General features: G+C 43.0%; 1 protein-coding gene and 1 long non-coding RNA gene across 3 annotated transcripts in view; both read right to left on the minus strand.

Moving 5' to 3' along the window:
• GRIA3 (glutamate ionotropic receptor AMPA type subunit 3) overlaps positions 1–21,187 on the minus strand; it is a 429,528-nt gene that overhangs the window by 284,912 nt on the left and 123,429 nt on the right. The window lies entirely within an intron of this gene.
• On the minus strand, positions 4,513–6,736 carry LOC115474037. Its single transcript, XR_003942799.1, has 3 exons — positions 6,726–6,736; positions 5,110–5,112; positions 4,513–4,599 (listed from the first exon to the last, which is right to left on the minus strand). It is a non-coding gene; the product is annotated as an uncharacterized LOC115474037 (long non-coding RNA).

Here is a 21,187-nt window from a genome sequence, read left to right on the forward strand (position 1 = left end):
ATTTAAACTGGAGTGACATCAGAACCAGTTGAACTTGCATTATATGGAAGCCACTCGTATGGTTTTGAGATCTGGATAACCCGGAAGCAGTGAATGTGGTGACATTTACTTTTTCTTTTCACATCATTGAAGCAATTCTTGTGAAGATAAGTTTCACGGTGAACTGTTAAAATCTTTGGACTACATATTGCTCTATGCTGTGGAACAAGTTGTCATGTGCTTTCGTTAAGGGATATCTGTTAATTACTGGTATGAGGAATTTGAATTGAGCGCATGCTGAGAGTGGTTGTGCAACTGGGGAGGGAGCTTTGGCAATCCAAAGTGGATGTATTGTTACATGATCATCCTATATAATAAAAAGCACCTCCAACATTCTGAAGCTGACTCCGTGGCACTGTGGCAGTGTAGGGTTCGTAAGTCTGTAGTTCAGTGTTTCATTGGCTCTCACTGTCAACGAAGAACCAATCAGACAGAACGGAACTTGGAGGAGGGAAGTGGAGTGGATTGAATCTCTAACAAACAATCATATACAAGGAGGTATGAACATCAGTGGAGGCAAATGCACAGAACGGAAGGGAAGACAAACATTTAATCACTTTGTCACACACACACACACACACAATCACTCTGTGTATTTCTCTCTTACACTGTCTGTAAAACACACTGTCACTCTCAGTCTCTCACATGGGCAACTGTACATTGCATTCTCAGGAGTAAGGAGCTCTTCTGATGTGATTGTTAAACTGATTGAAGGGCCTGAACAAGGAAAACGTTTACCACATTGTAACACAGTTTACACAAAACCTATTGTATATAAAGAAATCTTACACATGTAAACAACAATTATATTCAGAATACAACCGTGGAAACATTAATGGCAGGAACTCATTACGTTGCTAGCGCCTGTTTCATTGCGTTAAGAAACGGGCCCTTTTTTTTTACTAGTGTACTAATAAATCAAAGATTGTTTTTGTGATATCTCAAAGTACAAGTGTTTTACATTTTAACTGCCAGACTCTTGACCATTTTCTTGGTTTCTACTCCCTCCTGGGCATCCGCTCAAATATCCAGGTCATGGTCTACTTGCAGCAGTCAGTACTTGTAAGATCACTGACTGCCACAGGCTGAATATCGGCCTGATATTTCCCACTTAACACATACTCTCTTTAAAAATGACTGTGAATTAGGAAGCTGTGTAAAAACATAGCATGAAGAAACAGCAAGTCCTTTAGGACTGTGTAATTTTCAAAACCCTCAGCAAGAATGTTCCCCCACCTGTTGAACAACAAATTTCAAAGCCATTCACACAGGTAAATTGCTTGGCTAAAAGCATTCACATCATGCAGACTTTCAAGGAGAACTTCCTACGGTGTGTGTTATTATTATTAATATGGATTTTACTCACACCTTTTTCAGTAGTAGCTCAAGGTGAGGTACATTGGGCATTTCCCTGGAGGGCTCATAATCTAAGTTTGTACCTGAGGCAATGGAAGGTTAAGTGACTTGCCCAAGATCACAAGGAGAAGCAGTGGGAACTGAACCAAGCACCTCTGGATGTCAAGGCAGGTCCTCTAACCTCTAGACCACTCCCTCCACTCTATTGAAGCTGGGGGAGTAAAACTGTTCCATTTCAAATGTATGTGCGCTGTTGTACCCTACATTTTGCCACTGCACAAGTCAGAAGTGCAATGTGCACAGGCAACTTACATACACAGTTAACATACATAACATAGTAGATGATGGCAAATAAAGACCTGTACGGTCCATCCAGTCTGCCCAACAAGGTAAACTCATAGCATAAGGTATGATCGTAGAAGTCTGCCTTTCACAGTTCTTGTTCTAAAACTTCTGAAGTAGTTATTGAAGACCCACTCCAGCCCATCTAAATCTATCCAGCCACAATCAGGGCACAGACCATAGAAGTCTGCCCAGCATTGGCTTTGTTTTCCAATTACCGGTGTTGCCATCTAATCACCACTAAGCTTCTATTGATTCATTCCTTCTAAATAGGATACCTTGATGTTTATCCTACACATTTTTGAATTCTATTACTGTTTTCATCTCCACCACACCATCCCCCTCGGGAAGACATTTGATATGCATATTCTTTGCGGTTATAATTTTGTACGGTTAACAGCCTGGATGGTTTCCACTACTGCTACTAATCATTTCTATAATGCTACTAGACATACACAGAGCTGTACACATTATATGCAGGTATTTTCTCTGCCTCTAGAGAGCTCACATTGTACCTGGGGCAATGGAGGGTTCAGTGACTTGCATCACAAGGAGCTGTATGGGAATCAAACCCAGATTGCCAGGATCAAAGCCTGCTACACTAACCATTAGGCCACTCTTCAAAAACAGCTGTAATGCCCAACTACTTTGCAGCCTGTTTTTCATATCTCGTACAGTCAAAAATTCACAGAGGAAAGGTTGGAGGCACAGATATATGTGGAGGGGCATAATCGAAAGGGGTGCCCAAGTTTTCCTGAGGACGTCCTTGCAGGACGTCCCGGCGAAGGGGCGGGGAAACCCATATTATCGAAACAAGATGGGCGTCCATCTTTCGTTTTGATAATACGGTTGGTTACGCCCAAATCGCGCAATTTAGGTCAACCTTAGAGATGGTCGTCCCCGATTTTCAGCGATAATGGAAACCAAGGACGCCCATCTCAGAAACAACCAATTCCAAGCCATTTGGTCATGGGAGGAGCCAGCATTCGTAGTGCACTGGTCCCCCTGACATGCCAGGACACCAACCGGGCACCCTAGGGGGCACTGCAGTGGACTTCACAAATTGCTTCCAGGTGCATAGCTCCCTTACCTTGTGTGCTGAGCCCCCAACCCCCCCCCCCTTCTCTTTCGAAAACAAGCCTGTGTCCTACGTTACCTTTATCTCTCCAGTTAGAAGAATCCCATGCTAAATTTAAATCAGGCCTCAAGATCTTCCAGTTTAAGGATGCATATGATAAGTAACCTGCCTTCTTGCTGCCTACTTGGCAGATGGACTTGAATGGACATTGGTAATCTTTATTTTACTCTTCTCTTTCCCATCCCCAGATGTATTTTCTTTCTAACCTTATAATTACCTTGCTATATTATTGTAAACTACCTAGAAAGGCTCCTCATTAGGAGGTATATCAAGCCTTATTAAACGTGAATCTTGAATGTTGCAGTATAGAAGCATCCAGTTATAGACTTGCCCCCTATGAGGAGCCCAGAGGACACAAAGTAGAGCCTATTCTGTAAAGGAAAGTAAGCACTTACTTTCCTTTATAGCATACTAACACAACTGGGTATTAATTACAAGTTAACAAAAGCAGGACTATCTGCAACTTACAGTATTCTGTATGTTATCACATAAGTGGGAGCCCTGCCTATGTCTTACCCAGGCTCCGCCCCTGCCTATATCCCCCTTGCAAATACATGCTATGTAAGTTAATTTATTTGCATAGGAGTGGCCTAATGGTTAGTGCAGTGGGCTTCAGACCTGGGGGATCTGGGATCAATTTCCACTGCAGCTTAGGGTGACCCTTGGCATGACACTTAACCTTCTATTGCCGCAAGTACAAATAACTTATTGTGAGCCTACTAGGGACAGAAAAGTACCTGCAAAAAATAGTACATGTAGACCACTTTGACTGTATCTACAGAAAGGTTGTATATCAAGTGTGGAATAACTAAACATAAGCTTACATACCTAGGTGCACACATACGGATGTAAATGCCAGTATTGTAAACATTTACGCTTGTAACATCCTCGAAAATGTGAGTGCCTGGGTTACAGAATTACCTATTAATGTCTCTGTTCCAGGATAGCAGCTTGATGTTGTAGCATAATTATTATTATTAGCATTTGTATAGTGCTACCAGACGCACGCAGCACTAAACACATGACACAAAGAGACAGCCCCTGCTCAAAAGAGCTTACAATCTAAATAATACAGACAGACAAGACAGTTACGGGTGAGGGAAGTAATGGGTGAGAAGGAAGGAAGGGACAATTGAGTAGTGGCCAGGAGCTAAAAGCAGCAGTGAAAAGGTGGGTTTTCAGCATAGATTTGAAAACAGGTAGAGATGGAACTAGACGTATAGGTCCAGGACGTCTATTCCAGGCATAAGGTGCCGTGAGAGAAAAGGAACGAAGCCTGGAGTTAGCAGTGGAGGAGAAGGGGGACGACAAGAGAGATTTGTCCAGTGAGCGGAGTTCACGGGGAGGAATGTAGGGAGAGATGAGAGTGGAGTGTTAAGTATAATTATGGTAACTACTCCCCTAACAAGGCTCATATATGGTTTTAACCTCCACCTTAACCATATATCATATAGAAATCATTCATATGTTTTTTATCGCCTCAGCAGTGCACATGACCAACTTCACTCTTTTATTGGACATTCAACAGCACCCAAATCCTCACTGGCGATAATATTTTATTAAACTGTTTCTTCATTTACTTATTTAACTGTTCATTTTACTTTTTAATCTCTAAGTTACTTATAAGCAATACTTAACTTGCACTGAACGGTCAGACCAGGGGTTCAACAATGCCCGACATGCATGTTTCGCCCTAAAAGGCGTCAAGGTGTCAAGGGCTCCCCCTTAGTCGTTCTTAGTACCAGGCTCGCAATGTTTTCTTTCTGGATTTCCTCCTGCTAAGATCAGATAACGGTTTCTGTACTAAAATTTGAATGGAATCCCGATTGAGTAAAATGAGCTAATTGAGAAGCAACAGACCCCTCTATTATTTTAATAAATAGTGGTATTGGGGCAATAGGCCTATAATTTAAAACCATCCCCACTGGGTCCTTGGTGCTTTTCAGAATGGGGGTTATAAGTCTATCCCCTAACTCAGAGGGAAATTTGCCTATTGTTAGACAATGTTCTATCCAACCAAAAGTTGTTGTTTAAATTTTAGTGAAGCTGATTGCATCAATTTTGGAGGACAGCTGTCTTAACCAGCAATGTGATTTTACATATTGTTATAAAGTACATCTAACAATTGTCCCTCTAAAGGAAAAAACTGAGAGCAGACTCTATCAAGTGGGATCCCATCATGTCTGACAGGTACGAATTCTGCTACAATCATGTCTAATGGTCCTACTAAGGACTGTCTACACGATAACAATTTTTGACGAAAAAAGTGTGTCAACTGTTCAACAGATGGCCTATCCTTCTGATAATGACCCAGACAATTACTTGGGTCTATAAGGTTATGCACCGGAGTAAATAAAGATTTCACATTGGTAACATCTTCCCCAATTAACTTAGAATAATAATTTCTTCTCTAATTTCTTAGTGCCAGTTTATAAACCTGCATTGTTGATTTCCATTCACCACGTGCCACTTCTGATCTATCTTTATTCCAGTGTCTCTCTCTATCTGGCGACAACACAGTTTCAGTTCTAGAAGTTCCCCATCAAACTACTTGTCTGAGGTGTGAAATCACTTTGATCTGTTACAGACCAGTGCTATTTGATCCAGAAATTCAACATTTACCCTCTGCCAATGATCTAAAAAAATCTAGAAGGTTCTTGATGATTATAACTGGACCAAAAAAACCCACATTATCTATCTGTCCTCTAGCAGAATAAGATTGCTGAAGTCGAGTAGTATGCTTCTGAACTTTTCTCTAGTTGAGAGTAAAATTGTATAAGAAATGATCCGACTATACAGATTCTGCCCATACCAGATCTGAGAGACAGATACTCAGATCCTCACATGACGTACTTGAAAACACAACCATATCCAACTGATGTCCATGTTTATGTGTAGTTTGAGGATCAAGTAACCAAAAGGTTTAGGGGCCCTTTTACAAAGGCATATTGAAAAATGGCCTGCAGTAGTGTAGACGTGTGTTTTGGGCACGTGCAGAATCATTTTTCAGCGCACCTGTAAAAAATGCCTCTTATTTTTGCTGAAAATGGATGTGTGGCAAAATGAAAATTGCCGCGTGTCCACTTTGGGTCTGAGACCTTACCGCCAGCCCTTGACCTAGTGGTAAAGACTCATGCGGTAACTCGGTGGTAATTGTCTATGAGCACAGGATGCAGATTAGCGCCCAATTACTGCCCATGTGCCAGAAAATAAAAACATTTTCTGGTGTGCCTAGCGGATGCATGTCAAACATGAAATTACTGCAAGGACCATGCGGTAGTCAGGTGGTAACTCAAAATTGATGCATGTTGGGCGCGCATAGGAGCCCATCAGGGGCATTTTCGAGAGAGAAGCGCCCATCTTCTGACACAAATTGGGAGATAGGCATCCTTCTCTCAGGGTCGCCCAAATCAGCATAATCAAAAGCCGATTTTGGGCGCCCTCAACTGCAGTCCGTCACGGGGATGACCAAAATTCATGGAGGCGTGTCGGAGGCGTAGCAAAGGCGGGACTGGGGCGTGCTTAAAACATGGACGTCTCGGCTGATAATGGAAAAAAGACAGGCATCCCTGACGACCATTTGGTCGACTTTACTTGGTCCATTTTTTTCACGACGAAGCCTCAAAAAGGTGCCCAAACTGACCAGATGACCACCGGAGGGAATCGGGGATGACCTCCCCTTACTCCCCCCAGTGATCACCAACTCCCTCCCACCCTAAAAAAAATTTTTTTTTAATTTTTTTGCCAGCCTCTATGCCAGCCTCAAATGTCATACCAAGCTCCCTAACAAAACAAGCTCCCTGACAGCAGTATGCATGTCTCTGGAGCAGTTTTAGTTGGTGCACTGCACTTCAGGCAGGTGGACCGAGGCCCATCCCCCCCTACCTGTTACACTTGTGCTGGTAAATGTGAGCCCTTCAAAACCCACCCGAAACCCACTGTACCCACATGTAGGTGCCCCCCTTTACCCCTTAGGGCTATATAGTGGTGTACAGTTGTGGGGAGTGGGTTTTGGGGGGGTGTTGAGGGGCTCAGCACCGAAGGTAAGGGAGCTATGCACTCGGTTGGTGTCCTGGTATGTGAGGGGTACCAGTGCACTACGAATGCTGGCTCCTTCCATGACCAAAGGGCTTGGATTTGGTCATTTTTGAGATGGGCGTCCTCAGTTTCCATTATGGCCGAAAACCGGGGACGACCATCTCTAAGGTCGACCATCTCAACATTTAGGTCGACCATCTCTAAGGTCGACCTAAATGTTGAGATTTGGACGTCCCCGACCGTATTATCGAAACGAAAGATGGCCGCCCCGTCCCTTCGCCGGGATGTCCTTAGAGATGGGCGCCCTTAGAAATGGTCATCCCCATTCGATTATGCCCCTCCACGTGGCTTAGTAAATGGGCCCCTTAGGCCTGTAAAAGGGAATGAAAGTCTTTAACTGCCATGAATACAAGTTATATTACTCTTAACACATGGTATTTTCAGTTACTGCAGGTTATATAATGAGATACAAAACATGCAAATACATCTAAATAGCTCATTAGTATGCAAATTCAATAACTCGGCTTGATACAAGAAAAGCACTTCCAGCATAAAGCTGAGCTTATTTTTCTATCCCGGGAGCACTGGGTAAAAAAGCAGCATCCTGATGTGCCTGGCCCCACTTCTTAAAAGGGCTGGCCAAACAGGCATTGAGTTCCCCCCTCCCCTGATACTCCCCAATCAGGATCTCTACCTCCTGAAGTGTCCCCAAATATCATCCCCCACCTGGAAGGCTCCATGCTCACTGGAAACCCCACAATTAAATCACACCCTCCAGAAGCCCCCCCCCCAATTCAAAGCCCTCTCCGGAAGCCTCCCCAATCAGCAAGCTTCCTCATCCCTTAGTCCCTCCCCCAGGCCTACCTTGATGTATCCTGGAGTCTGGAGTCTAGTGGGGTTGGGCAGGAGTGATTGCAAGTCATTCCCTGCCCTTGCAGTGCTGAGTTCAAAATGGTGTTGGCGTCCCTTATAATAGCAGTGTAAGGGCTGGCCACCTTAGGAAGTGCCACGGAACATTGGGATGTCACTTTGAAGCCCGATGCTCTTGGAATGAAACGATAACACTGTTTGCAAGGTTGATCACAAAGTTGCTTTATTGTTGTGCCATGGGAGTCAGTAACCTGCGGTACTGAGCTCCCACAGGTTGGCGATTCCCTCAGTAAATTACAGTGCAGCAGAAGTTTGACTTAAATCGCCCTTTGATAACTTTCTTCTTTAGTCTTTTCCAGGGGCGTAGCCAGAGAGCAGATTTTGGGTGGGCCTTGGCAAGAAGTGGGTGGGCACCAAGTGTTCCCCCCCCCCCCCCCCCACACACAAAAAAAATAGCTGGTGAGCAAATGCTTCGTTCCACCTTGTCAATCTGCAGCAGGCATGTGCTGAAAACTGCGCATTCGCAGGTACTAGTATCGTGGAGAGCACCTTTTTAGTTACCATCAGAGGGAAGTCTTCAGCTGGCAGAGCTTGGGATCCCCACCAGCTACCGCTAAACATGTACTACTGTTGGGTGGGTCTGAGCCCTAAGTGGGTGGGCCCTGGCCCACCCAGGCCCACCTGTGGCTACGCCACTGGTCTTTTCATTTCAATTTGTAGGTTCCAGTGTTCTGTGACTTTTTCAAGTTCTTTCTCTTGCACTGTACTATCTCCTGGGATAGATATCTCTATGAACCATGCAAACTTTGTTCTATTATCTTTATATCTGTTGAATTATATTCCGAATTATAGTCCGTCTGAATTTTAAAGTCCCATAAAATCGTTACGTTCTCATTTTCTATGACTTTTCCCTTGATTATGTTTTCCCAATAATTTTTACAAACTTGAAAGCCATATTTTTTGCTTAAGTGCCCGTGTATAATTTGAGCAACATTATCGTTATGTTTCCTATACTCAGCCTGAGCAATTTTACTACAAGCATATAATGACATGATCCAGCGTTTCATCTTTTTCTTTACATAGCTGCATTCACTAATGTCTTCTATTTTTGCTGTCAAAACATTTGTTTGTATGGCTTGCTGTTGTGCGGCAACCTCACTTTCTTTTTTTTTTAATGATCCACTTTGTAGCCTTTGACACGTTTCTCTTTTGTCTACACTTCCTACCCCTGGGGGAATTCTGCACAAAATGTTTGAAAATTCTGTGCACAATATTTAAAAAGTTTGCAAAATTCTGCATTGATTATTTGTAGAGTTTTTACACAAAATTTCTCCATCCTGAGGCCTGAAATTCCCTCCTGCCTTTTCCCTCCTCAGGCTCTAGCTTTACCCATTCCATCTCTCTCTCCAACTGCAGTTCTGTCTCCCTCTAACTCCCAGCAAGACCCCTAATTCTGTCTGCCTCCAAAGTCTTCTCTCACATGCAATACCCTCATCTTGCATTCTCCCTTCCCCCAGAAACACCCCACCTCTCATTCTTTCTCTTCCTCTCCCCAGCTATCATTGTATCTCCCCCCCCCCACCCTCCCCCAAGGTACATCCTCAAGCTTGATCTCTACCCACACCAGTGGCACACTTTCTGCTTTCTCTGCCCCCCTCTAATTCCCATGGTATACTCTGCCTCTCCCCCCCAAATCTCCATGACACACGCTCATCTTGCTCTGCCCCCTCCTTCCATCCTCCCCATAGCACACTCTCACCTTGCTCTGCCTCCCCCATCCCTATGGCATAATGTCCCTCTTCCATGGCATGCTCTGTCCCCCCCACCCCCTTCATGGAACACTCTTAATCAGCTGTTCTCTCCCCTCCTTCACAGAGATCGCAGGGCAGGAGGAGGAGGAAGTGGACCACTGCACTTCGGGTCACTTCCTCCTCCTCTGCCAGTTTACACTGTAGTGTTTGGGTGAACCATGTGAGCCTCCTAAACAGCTGGGTGTAAGCAGGCAGAGAAGGAGGAAGTGACCCTCCTGTCACACGATATCTGTGGGGGAGGGGGAGCGAGACTGAGGACAGACCCGATGGCAGCTTCTGTGCAGAATTCTATGTGTACCGCGGGGGGTGGAGAATTCTGCACAAATTTTGTGCTGTGCAGTAGTGCAGAATTCCTCCAGGAGTAACTTCCATCAACGCTGTTTGGATAGTACCCATGTAAGGGCGTTTTCTTTTAGTTTTCTTTCTTGATCTAATTCACTTCTTCTTATATTCTACTTTTTTTCCATTGCTCTGAATAATTTTTATTAGTTTTTCTTGGCTGTGGAAGTCATTCATTTAGACCCCTTTTTTCTTCTTCAATGGTTTGTTTCATCTGTAATAAAACCTGTTCACCTTCCTTTTGTCGGAGTTAAAGCCTTTCTACATCACTATGTTGATTGAGGGTTTGGTGCCTTGTCATCAATTTCCTAGTTTTTTGGTCTAAGTTATCTTGGTCTAACTGTGTCCAATCTACTCTACCAGCAGTGTATATAAATATGGGTATGGCCCATGCAATTATGGCCTTAAATGCACTTCTTCCATTTAGCTTTGATTTTAGGATTTTTCACATTTATCTAATATATTCTGCTCTATCTATCTATCCAAAGCTTCAAGAATTTTACAACATTTGTAATTTTCTCTCTCTATAAAAATAGCATAAGGTACAATGCCAGCTTTTGAGGAACTTCAAACACAAACCAACGTTCTGTCTGTAAGGAAAGACTAGAACTACTCCAGCATCTCCGAGACCAGGGCCAGCTCTTGCAGTCTCCATAGCAAAAAAGAGTGGTCAAGAAGGCCGGTTTTACCTTTAGGCCATGGCTAGGCAGTCACCTAGGTTTGCAGCTTCTAAGAGGCAGCAAAGAACAGCAGGTCAAAGCAAAACAATAGGTCCTGACAGCCAAACAAATTCACAGACAGATGATCAAAACCCTGCGCTGCGCCAAACAGCGCTCCAAAAATAGCACGGGAACAGTGCGGGGTGTTATTAGACCTATGATCAGAGATAATTGCATGCAAATTTAGGCACGCAATTATCTCTGATCATGGGGTAGAAGTGCGGGAGAATTGTGCCTGAGCATGCGCTCAGCACAATCCTCCCGCACATGTTTGACAGGTCTGAGCTATCAAGAGCCCAAACCTGCCAAACACAGGGGCTGGAGGTCCATGGGACCTCCAGGCCCCAACTACCCCTGCCCTGAACAATGGGGGCTGAAGGTCCAGCGGACCTCCGGTCCCCCCGACGATCCCCTCCCCAGGTTCAGGGAGGGCTTGAGATCCGGTGGTTCTCCAGCCCCCCCTAACTCCCCCTGCAAAGGGTCCCTGGTGGCCTAGTGGGTGACCAACAACCCCCCCCCCCCAGTGACAGGGGGGCTGGAGGTCTGCTGGACCTCTGGTCCACCCCCGACGATCCCCCCCCAGGTTCAGGGAGGGCTGGAGATCTGTTGGATGTCCATCCCCCCTAGTCCCCCAGCAAGGGGTCCCTGGTGGTCCAGTCCCCCCTACCTTGTGTGTTGGAGGAGGGAGGGTAGCCTGCCTCCCTCCTCTTCCTGCGACACCGCAAAATGGTGGCGCCTAGCCCTGCCAGTGTGTCCTGGGATGCGCTGGGCGGGGCTATACACCATATAAGGGAGTTTCTCCCTCGTCTGATGTAACTTCTGCGAGGGTGGGACACAGGGAGGGAAGGCCCAAAGGGAGGCAAATTCGATCTGCCGCTGCTGGTTGTGCTTTCAGTCACGGAGCGAGGTGACAGGTGAGGTGCTGTGATGATTTCAATGCAGGGGGCCTGGCCCGGTGGTGGACAGAGGGGGACAGGTGGGGCTGAGGCATGGCGGCCTGGGGGGGGGCGGCGGCGATGATCTCAGGGGGGGGCCCGGCCCAGTCTCTCGGCGGCCCTGGGGGAGAGAGGGTGGGAAGTAAGGGGACTGAAAGGTAATTGAAGGGGGCAGTGCTGGCACAACCACTATGCAAGATTAGGCAGTCATCTAAGGGTAGAAGCTTCTGGGAGGAGTCAGAAAGCAGCTGCAGTCAGAGGAAAACAATAGGTTCCTGACCACTACACAATTGCAATGAACCATCAGTGTGTGCTTTTACCTGCAGGGAGTGTGAACTCTTGTCATACAGCACATTTACCAGATTATTCTGGGAGGGTTGGTGTTGAGGTAGTCATGATTGATGGGCTTGGGATGGAAAGAAAGGGGGCCTTAAAGGTTAATTGGTGGGAGAGCAAAGCTGAAGATTTGCTTAGGGTGCTGCTGGCTCTGGAAGGGGAAGGGGGTGGGAAATATGGCGTCCAATACCCTTACACAGGTCCTAGTGGTCAATTGTGTCAAATGCTATGGAAATATGAAAAAATGATACAGCAGAACTTTGACCCTTAGAAATCTTGCATAAAAGTTATCATGCAGGGATCATAAATATGATGTAGGTCCAGACAGTTATTTTCCTTTAATAACTGCTCTCCTGTAATTATTCCCTTCAGCATCCGGTGTCTTTACCTCATTTCCTGAAATTCACGGTTGGGTTGTCTCTCTACCCCCTCCCTTTTACATAGCCATTAACAGCGGCCAATCAATTTCTTTATTTAACTCACAGGGCTCGACTGTGTTCCAGTTATAGATCAACTTCTGCTCTTTCAGTATTAATCGTCTTTCCAAATTTCCCCTTCCATTTTCAATTTGAAAAAGAACTACAAACTGCAAATCCTGAATGGAATGGTGATTTGATAACCAATGGTTAACCAAAAGGGTGTCCTGTCATTGTAATCTTATATTACTTAAATGCTGCGCTATTCGTAGAGAGACAACCCAACCGTGAATTGCAGGAAATGAGGTAAAGACATCGGATGCTGAAGGGCTCCAAGCGGTGTGTCTAACAGAGATTAGGGGTTGCATAAGGTATGTGAATTGCATTTAAATGTTTACATGGTTTCAAGCCACATTGAGCCTGCAAATTGGTGGGAAAATGTAGGATACAAATGCAACAAATAAATAAAGAGGAGGATTATAATCCTGTTCATTACTTATTAAATAAGGTTTCCTGATAGTCTTAAGGAAACACGGCCAGTGTTGGAACCAAAAAAGATACATGGGACCACAGAAATTTTAAAGTATAGGGTTGATGGAGTTGATGTTTGATACCCTACACTTCCTCCAATGATCAATGGCTCTTCTTCAGAGTCTTCAGATTTGCAGCGGATTTACTGGTCGGAAATTCAGCACTCCTGATTAGGGGCACACCATAATTTCAAGAAAGTGTTTTGAGATAAATAACGGATTTGGGACGTCCAATGGACATTTTATTACTATTTTGACTTCAACAATTATGATTGGAGAAGGACATTAGAGCACTGTGTATGTTAAAGTGTGGAGACGGTAGGATGTTATGCGAACATCAAATAGAGTGTTTTATTAATTGTCAGAACATGAGTTTGTAATAAAGATTGTAATTTTAAATATATGTATGAATGGGTTTGGAATGTTTGTTTTGTTTTGAATTTGGTAAAGAAATATTGTATTAGCCAAGTAATGTTGGAACAAAGAATATGTATGAGATAAAATAGCAAATAATGGACTTCACTATGTTGTGGATATTATGGATGAAAGAATCGCATTTATAGTTTGTTTACAGAGTATGTTGAATGAGTGGCACATTGATTTTCCCTATACAGCCCTTACTGGGTGAAACATAGATATGTTGGAGACAGTTTTTAGAGTCAACAGCATCATTGCAATTTCAGAGGTTAAGTACAGAAGGCTTTAGGATTTTTAAGCCAATTGTTTATATATTTTTATTCATTTTAAGTGATTGTTGATGTATATGCTTTTTCAAGCATTTGAAAGGATTTTTAGATGTTTGGTGATTATACCTGTGTGGGATGAAAGGACATTATGTTCCGATGCACCCCAGTTTGATATATGAGCACACCTCTCTCGCCTCTCTATTTTCCCCAGTGTCTATTGAATTTGCAGTGTGTTTGGAATTTCATCGTTTTTGTATGGTTTCTTTTCTAGGTGCTTTTGAACCCTTTTTTTTGCTGTAGTGAATACCCAAAATATATGAATGTGTCTCATGCATATTTATTGTGGATATTCCTAAAGTCCAACTCCATTTTTTCAATCTCACACAACCCAGTATGTGAGGTACAAAACAGAGAACAGAAAATAAATGACCCAAATAGGTGCTTTATAAGAAAAAAAATAGAATATGTAATGAACAGAGCTATGTGTTATAGCAGGATATGGTTAAAGTTCTCCTTTGAAGCAGGTCATCACTATAAAAAAAAAAGGAACTTCGGTGTTCCACAAGGCAATTTAATTGGTCTTTTTATACTTTAACTAACAGAGCATGAAACACAAAACTGTTAGCCGATGAATTATTGCTGTCCTTGGGCTGTTATATTCTGTGCCTCTCCATGCTCTCTTGTCCCAAAAATGAAGCCCATTCCCCAATGCATACCTGAGATAGACAAGTCAGATCTTTATATTTTGAGTATGCCTACTTCTAGGTCCACAGATCAGCTTTTGGACATTTATATCCACAGAATCCATTAAATTCATTGAAGATAAGAAAAAATAATGTGTCTTCCACCTTTTAGAGACCATTTTGAAACCTAATTTATTGAAGACCAGAAAATGGATTTTTCTCTAACCATACAGAGCCAGTTTAATTTAAAAGTGAATCAAGTCAGCCACAGAATCTGCTAGTTCTTAAGAACAAAGGGGATTATTTCACTATGGTGCATGTGTGCAAATGGTACATGTTTCCCTTCCCTTGATTGACGGTGCCACTAGTGTCAAAACTTTCGTGTTCGGCACTGCTTGATGATGGCAAGGATTACAATGGCCCAATATACTGGAAATTAAGTGAATCTCCCTTCCTTCAGGTGCAATTTTCTAGATTATAAGTCTTACGTTCCTGTATTGTTTTAAAGTTCCCTTTCAGGATTCTTACCATGAAATCACTGGTAAGGTGTTCTGATTTTGTGAAGTGCTGCCCCACAGAGGTGACATCCTGATTGGTACTAGCATTTTTCATATGGTGTCTATGTAAATTTAATCTCTTCTTTAGCATCTGACTTGTTTCTCCAATGTAGCAGCCTTCGTTGCATTTTTTACACTGAATGATATATACCACATTGGAAGATGAGCACGTGAAAGATTCCAGACAGGACTTAACAAAGATCTGGGTTTTCTAGCCCATTATAAACCATAAAATTGTACTGCTTTGTCACCCTCCTATCTCTATGCATATCTCTCTGTCCCTCATCCACCCGACTCTTCCTGTCTCTCACCTATCCACCCCTATCCTGTTAGACTGTCACTGAAATGCTTTGATGTTTCACTTATATATACTGTCATCTACCAACATTTGCTTATTTCCGATCTGACGAAGAAGGGCAACCTTCGAAAGCTAATCAAGAAATGTATTAAGTTATGTCCAATAAAAAAAGGTATCATCTATTTTCTTTTCCATGTTTTATTTTGTTTGATTTCTATAGATTCTACATGGAATGTTGCTATTCCACTAGCAACATTCCATGTAGAAATCGGCCCTTGTAGATCACCAATTTGGCCGCGCAGGCTTCTGCTTCTGTGAGTCGGACGTCAGACTCACAGAAACAGAAGCCTGCGCATCCTTCTACATGGAATGTTGCTAGTGGAATAGCAACATTCCATGTAGAATCTCCAATAGTAGCAACATTCCATGTAGAATCTCCAATGGTATCTATTTTACTGTCATAGTAATGCTTGAATGTTTTCACTTATATACACTGTCAGCTAGCACATTTGCTTATTTCCGATCTGAGGAAGAAGGGCAACCTTCGAAAGCTAATCAAGAAATGTATTAAGTAGTGTCCAATAAAAAAGGTATCATCTTATTTTCTTTTCCATGTTTTATTTTGTTTGATTTCTATAGATTCTACATGGAATGTTGCTATTCCACTAGCAACATTCCATGTAGAAGTCGGCCCTTGTAGATCGCCAACGTGGCCGCGCAGGCTTCTACATGGAATGTTGCTAGTGGTATAGCAACATTCCATGTAGAATCTCCAATAGTAGCAACATTCCATGTAGAATCTCCAATGGTATCTATTTTACTGTCATAGTAATGCTTGAATGTTTTCACTTATATACACTGTCAGCTAGCACATTTGCTTATTTCCGATCTGAGGAAGAAGGGCAACCTTCGAAAGCTAATCAAGAAATGTATTAAGTAGTGTCCAATAAAAAAGGTATCATCTTATTTTCTTTTCCATGTTTTATTTCTATTGATTACCATTTTCAACCAAAGCCTCATGAAAATAATAATAAAAACAAGTATGCACGTGATTCATTTTGAAAATTACCCCAGGAAAGTTGTGCAGTTGCATCAGCTCATATACATGTTCTGGTTTAAGGTGTGCACATTAAAAAACCCCAAAACAAAACCTAAGCATATAGGAAAAAACACCTTACGTGTCCGTTTTCTCAAAGACATGGCTTCTAAAATTGACTTCAAAAGTGTGCATTGATGCCTGTTATATAAAGCAGATAGGTTTCTACAAGTGGCCTCTGTCTGTTGGGAAGCAGCAAGGTGCATTTATATGTAGGTCCTGGCAGCTGTGAAGGCTGAAAGGAGGCTCATACATTTGCTTTCAGCTTGTGCAGTGAGAAGACCAAGAACCAGCTGCGTTCCAGAAGACAGCTGCCCACACAGGCTGAGGGAAGAAACAGCCAGCTAAAATAGTTTGATAGATTTGCACAGGTCGTTAGAGAGAAACAGCAGCAGGTAGGGAGAATACTGTACACTCAAGCTGGGAGTCAGCAATAGGGTTGCATACGGAGGGGGGACACATATCATCATTCTTCTGCAAATATTTTGTAGATGTTTGCTAGTTGTTTAATAATGATAAAGACCCATTAATATATGTTATCCAGGGTCAGTAACAAGGCAATTCTATAACAAGGCCTTGTAGGAGGAGCCTGTTTTGTAAAGAAGCATAGATACTTACTTTCCTTTATAGAATACTAGCATAGCTACTTAAGGAGTGGCCTAGTGGTTAGGGTGGTGGGCTTTGGTCCTGAGGAACTGAGTTCGATTCCCACTTCAGGCACAGGCAGCTCCTTGTGACTCTGGGCAAGTCACTTAACCCTCCATTGCCCCATGTAAGCTGCATTGAGCCTGCCATGAGTGGGAAAGCGCAGGGTACAAATGTAACAAAAAAAAAATATATATATATATATGCGAAAGGTAGGGGCAAGTCCTTATGCCAGCCATAGTGCGGGTGCAAGTGTTTCTGCCTAAATTGTGGGGTATGTGCATAACCAAGGCTGGCACTAGCAGCTGAGCAAACTCAGCAGCCACCTAGGGCAGTACAATTTTAATGGTGGCAAAATCCAGTGATCCCCAGCTAACTTTATTTTATTGATTTATTAGGATTTATTTACCGCTTTTTTGAAGGAATTCAAGCAAGAATAAGTCAAACCTAAGCAATAGACAATTACAGCAGTAAAAATATTCAAATAACAATACAAAGTATGGCATGGAGGGGCATAATCGAACACGAACGCCCATCTCCATGGGTGTCTATCTCCGAGAACGGGTACGTGAAGGGGCGAGACAGACCGTATTTTTGAAAAAAAATGGGCGGCCATCTTTTTTTTTCGATAATACGGTTTGTGCCGGGCAAATGCATCGGATTTGTGCGGATTTGAGCTGGGCGGTTTCGTTTTTCAGCGATAATGGAAACTGAAGGCACCCAGCTCAAAAACGAACAAATCCAAGGCATTTGTTTGTGGGAGAGGCCAGGATTCGTAGTGCACTGGTTCCCCTCACATGCCAGGACACCAACTGGGCACACTAGGGGGCACTTGTAACAATTAAAAAAAAAGTAAAATACCTCCCAAGTTCATAGCTCCCTTCCCTTGGGTGCTGAGCCCCCCAAATCCCCCCCAAAAACTCACTCCCCACAGCTCTACACCAGTACCATAGCACTTATGGCTGAAGGGGGTACCTAGATGTGGGAACAGTGGGTTTTGGGGGCAGTTTGGAGCGCTCCCATTTACCACCACAAGTGTAACAGGTAAGGGGGGGGGCCTGGGTCCACCTGGCTGACGTCCACTGTACCCACTAACAACTGCTCCAGGGATCTGCATACTGCTGTGATGGAGCTGGGTATGGCAGTTGAGGCTAGCATACAGGCTGGAAAAAAAAGTTGTTAAAGTTGTTTTTTTTCTTTTTGGTGGGAGGGGGTTAGTGACCACTGGGGGAGTCAGGGGTGGTCATCCCCGATTCCCTCCGGTGGTCATCTGGTCATTTAGGGCACGTTTTTGGGACTTATTTGTGAAAAAAGGGTCCAAAAAAGTGACTCAAATTCGCGCTAAAAACGCATTTCTTTTTTCGATTATCAGCCGAGGGTGCCCATCTCTCCTCGGCCGATAAACACGCCCCAGTCCCGCCTTCACCACGCCTCTGACATGCCCCCATCAACTTTGCCCATTTCGGCGACAGATTGCAGTTGAAGACGCCCAAAATCGGCTTTCGATTATACCGATTTGGGCGCCCACGGGAGAAAGACGCCCATCTCCTGAGTTGGGTCGAAATATGGGTGTCTTTCTCTTTCGAAAATAAGCTGGATAGTATGCTACATTACAATGCAAACACAATACATAATAAAAGATTTTAATAGGCGGCATAGGGTGTAAGCCAAGATACTACTACTACTACTTATCATTTCTATAGCGCTACTAGACGTACACAGTGCTGTACACTTGAATATGAAGAGACAGTCCCTGCTCGACAGAGCTTACTATCTGATTAGGACAAACAGGACAAACAAGAGATAAGGGGAGGTCTGTTCTGAGACAGTCACCCAATTACATTGAAGCTTGAGCTTTTGGAGGGAAGTATAAAACTTTGCGTTCAGGGAGGAGCCCAGTAAGGAGGAGATGTAAAATTATATTGAGTGGGTCTCCCCCCCCCGGGGCCCGAAAGGAGCCTTGGCTTCTGTTCTAGGGGCTATGGGAGGAAAGAGAAGTATAGGGGTTGTGAATCTGATCCACTTGAATAACAGGAGAGACTAGTTATAGGGGGCCTTATCCTGATGATCTCAAGAAAAGAGAGCAACAGAGCGAAGCTGCTGCCAAAAGACAAAAATCCTTATAGGGAAAGGACCTGCAATGTGACAGCAGTGGAGCTGATGAGTGCAGATACACTAACGAGACAGAAAAGCCAACCAGGTTCTTATAGACCTGCCTCTTCTGAAGGGAAATAAGTATTGGGGAACACAGAGCCACAAGGGAGTGAGAGAGTGGATACAAGTATGAGTGGAACACAGAGGAACTGCTTGTCAATGAGACAAAAGACCATTGGAACTTCTCTACTGGTAACTGGAGGCAACTAACATCAAGGAGAATAAAAGCACCATAGACTGAAGTAAGGATTGTTATCACTATCCAGTTTGCAAGGAAGTGTGAAAGATGCATGAGTTTGATGTAGAAAGCACTGCTCAGAGGAAACCGAAGAGTTATCAGTCTAGTGAGACTTTTTCATTGGGTGCGTTTATCACAGCTTAAAATGGCTTATCCTAGGATGCGCTCAGGTGTCCTGCAGTAAGTTCCAAATCTGTGAGCTACACGTGGGCTAAAAAATCATTTTTAATTTTTGAGCAGACGGGGTGTGTCTGTGCTAATCATCAGCGTAGCTCCATTACTGTGTGCGGACATAAAATGTCAAACAGAATGCAAAGCTCAATATACATAAGTATAGCATTCTGTTTGACATTTCATGATTTTCATTTTTAGTTTTGTCTTTTTAGTTCTGATGTTTTTATATTTGTAATTTTGATTATTATTTATTATTTTGTAGCTCCTGATGCAACCAACCCCTGTGGGCGAAACACGGCCTGTGTTGGGCATTGTATTAAGTTGAAATTCTACAATAAAGATTTGTTCGTATCTACCACTGATCTGCTCTGTTACTTTCTACAATGGAGTTTGCTGATCAGCTGCCTTGTTGTTTTTTTAGCACAACATAATTACCATTACAATGACGCAAATTAAAACAAAAAACAGAGTACAAGAGGATCAAACAATTAGCCACAAAGTCATAGTGAGAAAGTTTTTTTTTTTCAACAACCAGGTTTAAACCTTATGTAAGAAGGGTAAGAACGCAGGGTAATAGGGAGTTGGTTCCAAAAATATGGGGGCCACACAACCAAAAGGCACATGGACGTGATGACTCAAATACCATCTTAATTTAGGAGCTTAAAAATTATGCTTGTAAATTTAAGCCTGACATTCATTTGCCTAGATTTATGAACCTAAGTTATGAGCCTAGTGCTGAAAACCAATGCTAAATTTCTAGCCTTTTTCCCTTGCCCTAAATCCACCCCATTGCCACCCACTTTTTATGCTCCCAAATTTAGGAGTTTAGTGAAACTTTAGGGTTGATATTCAAAAGGCTTTAACTGGGGTGACAAGGGTCCTAGCCAATTAAATCCCACTGAGCTAGGCAAGTGCCAATATTCAGTGCCAAACAACAAGTGAAGAGTCCAGAATAAATGCTTATTCAAATAATCAACACCTATCCACCACCAGAAACACTTCAGAATCCTCACAAAATTACCTTGACCTGCACTATCCCAACTGCAAAGGTCTCAAGTACAAATTTTCGATTCATTCCAACTTCTCCTTCAAAGGTAGTCAACTCTGGAACACTCTACCCAGACCTATCCATTCTATCAAAGACTACCTACCTTTCAGAAAATCTCTGAAAACCCATCTATTCAAGGAAGCTTATCCAAACGCCACGTCCTAACCCTATTATCCCATCTATTCATCACCTGATCCTGCAACAATGGCTATAACTCATATCACACCTCCTCCAATTTTCCCTATACTTACCCCGAACTTTTCTATGATTATCTCTATCTAACCTAAAACTAGCTCTTAATAATATTACTATTATTATTAATAATAATATTACCTATCCACACACCTCCATTATTCTGCATCTCCATTACTCTGCTAAGATTTACCTGTTTTTCTCTACACTTTGCTTTGTAATCCTATTACTATGTAAGCCGCATTGAACCTGCTATGAGTGGGGAAAATGCGGGGTACAAATGTAACAAATAAATAAATAATAAATAAACACGATGTATTTAAAATTCCAATCTTCTTTTATTTTCCAACATGCTCTTCTTTTTATGTAACAAACAACCGTTCAGCACTTAGCTATGGCTCGACGGTGGCCAAACCCGTTTCACTTTAAATGCTTCATCGGGAGCCGTGCATCAACTTTCTTATAATATCTAACGAGATGGTATCACATATTCTTGTGATCACATTGCATCTTATCAAATCTCAATTCTTCCATACAGCGTTCTTAG

This window comes from Microcaecilia unicolor, chromosome 7, assembly GCF_901765095.1.
Source record: "Microcaecilia unicolor chromosome 7, aMicUni1.1, whole genome shotgun sequence".
In the NCBI taxonomy this organism is placed as follows: Eukaryota; Metazoa; Chordata; class Amphibia; order Gymnophiona; family Siphonopidae; genus Microcaecilia; species Microcaecilia unicolor.